Below are 2,538 nucleotides of genomic sequence, written 5' to 3' on the forward strand. Positions count from 1 at the left end.
ACCTTGAGAATATCTATTCTCATCTGAATCAGTCTCTGCAGAGCAACATTAACTCTTACAACCCAGATGTTCAAGCTGGTTCAGAGGTCGGTTGGTGTTGGACTGGTGCGGCCTCAAAGGTTTATGATGCTCATAGTGGTTATTTGTGGCTCAGTAAGAAGATGTTTAGTTGGGAGGATAGGGGTAATTGGCTTTGGCTTTGGCGTCAACATGTTCCAGAAAAGCACAAATTTTTGGCCTGGCTATGTCTTCGGGAGGCTCTTCCTACTGCTGCATTTCGTTTTAGGAGGGGCATTTCGCACACGGATAGCTGTCCACGATGTTTCTCAGGTCAGGAATCGGTTTTACATTGTATTCGGGATTATCCAAAAGCCCAACTTGTTTGGCAAGCTTTAGGGATCTCCGATCAACCAGTGGATTTGATGAGTTGGTTCTTATATAATAGCAAACAGCGCCCTTTTAGATTCTTTTCTGGTCTCTGGTGGATTTGGTGTTCGAGAAATAACGAGATCTTTCATCCTCACGAGCATTGGACCACAGACAAGGTGATTGGTATGGCTTTATCCTTAGAAAAGGAGCTCCGAAATATTTTTGAGTTGCAACGACTATCTATCCCCTCAACCATTAGTGGCTCTTGGATTCCCCCCTCAGTGGGTACCTTTAAGATTAATTGTGATGCTACCTATCCTGGCAGTGGTGCTCGAGTTAGTTTTGCTTGTGTTAGCAGAGATTGGAAAGGAAGGTGGCAACGAGGCTGTCTGGGAACAATTGAGAGTCGTAGCATTTTACAAGGAGAGTTGTTTGCTATTTGGAGAGGCTTTCTTTTAGCATGGGACTCGGGACAAAGAGACATTATATGTGAGACAGACTGTGTGGGAGGCATTTACTATTGTCAATAATTTACAAGATTGCTCTGGGTTTATTAATCCTTTGGTGTTAAAAATCCGAGATATCATGTCTTGGAAATGGCGTGCTGATCTTCGGTTGATCTTGAGAGATGCAAATACAGTAGCAGACATCATGGCAAAGACTGCAATGAGGACTATTTCTCCCCAAGTGGAGCTTCCATTGCCTTGGAAGGAGTTTGAGAGTAGTATTCAGCGGGACTGCCTTTCTTAAGCAGTTTCTTGTTTTTTTTCTTTCTTAGTTTTTGTTTATTTTCTTTTAAGTCACCAAAAAAAAATCTCTATGTTACAAATAAACACTCTTGTTTAACATTATATATTTTTCGACACTTACTAATAAAATTTTAGGACATTTTACTCGAATAAAATGTTTAAAAAGATTCTTTACTCAAATACAATATTTACCATTTGTTTATATAAGTGTCATGTTTTATTATTATGTAAACCGTGGTAGTCGTAGATAATCACGATTTTCAATTTAAACATAAACCATGGGAGATAGGGACGATTTATTTGTAGGAAACGTTGAGCATAAACCGCGGTTGTTTACCATGGAATATGCATGAAAAAGTTTGGTAGAAACCGTGGGTGGTCACCAAAATATTTTTTTATTTTTTAAAATATTGATTATGTAGAATATTATATTTGATATTTGAGTATATAAATATTTACTTTGAAACTAAATTAAATTATTAGTTTTGTCTACTACAATATTATTTGTTTTGAATATTGGCCAATTTATTTGATTGGCATATATATAAGACGCAAGAAAGTTCGTTTAAAAACATTAATATATTAATTTCCTAAACTATCTAAACTATTAATTATGTAGAGTATTGAATTTGATATTTAATTATACAGAGTACTTGATTTGACATTTATTAATTTTTTAAATTATATTGCAAAAAAATTAATTAATTTAATATTATTTGTTTATCACAAAATTTTATATTACTTAAAGCATAAACTGTAGGAGCCAATAGAGTTTTATGCTCACAATGTTTCCTCATAAACCGTGGTGACCACCACGATTTCTACCAAACTTTTTCATGCATATTCCGTGGTAAGCAACCACGGTTTATATTCAATGTTTTCTACAAGTAAACCGTCCCTACCTCTCATAGTTTATATTTAAATTAAAAACCGTGATTATCTACCACAGTTTACATAATAATAAAACAGGACACTCATGTAAACGAATGATAAATGTTGTATTTGAGTAAAGAATCCTTTCAAATATTTTATTTGAGTATAATATCCAAAATTTTATCCTTTAAAAAAGAAATTGAACTCACCAACGCTAATATTATCTGATAAAAATCTATTATCAATAAACAAAAATAAAAAAGAGGTTGCGAGTTCGAGTCTCTTAAAAAAAATAAACAAAAATCAAAACACATCCAACAACCAACAATAGAAATAGATGGATCAACAAATTGCAGCAGCAAAGAAAAAGAAAAACACAATCAACAATCCAAAAAATTAAATGACAAGCACATTTTACTCCAAACATTTAAGCGGAGAAAAATAAAACAAGTATTACTAACAAGTAAAACTCAATAAAAAAAAAAGACACTAAAAATAAAAAAAGTAAAAAATTATATTGAACAACTTTTTAAAATTTACTATTTAA

The sequence above is a fragment of the Arachis ipaensis genome, chromosome B08 (genome assembly GCF_000816755.2).
Source record: "Arachis ipaensis cultivar K30076 chromosome B08, Araip1.1, whole genome shotgun sequence".
Lineage (NCBI taxonomy): Eukaryota > Viridiplantae > Streptophyta > Magnoliopsida > Fabales > Fabaceae > Arachis > Arachis ipaensis.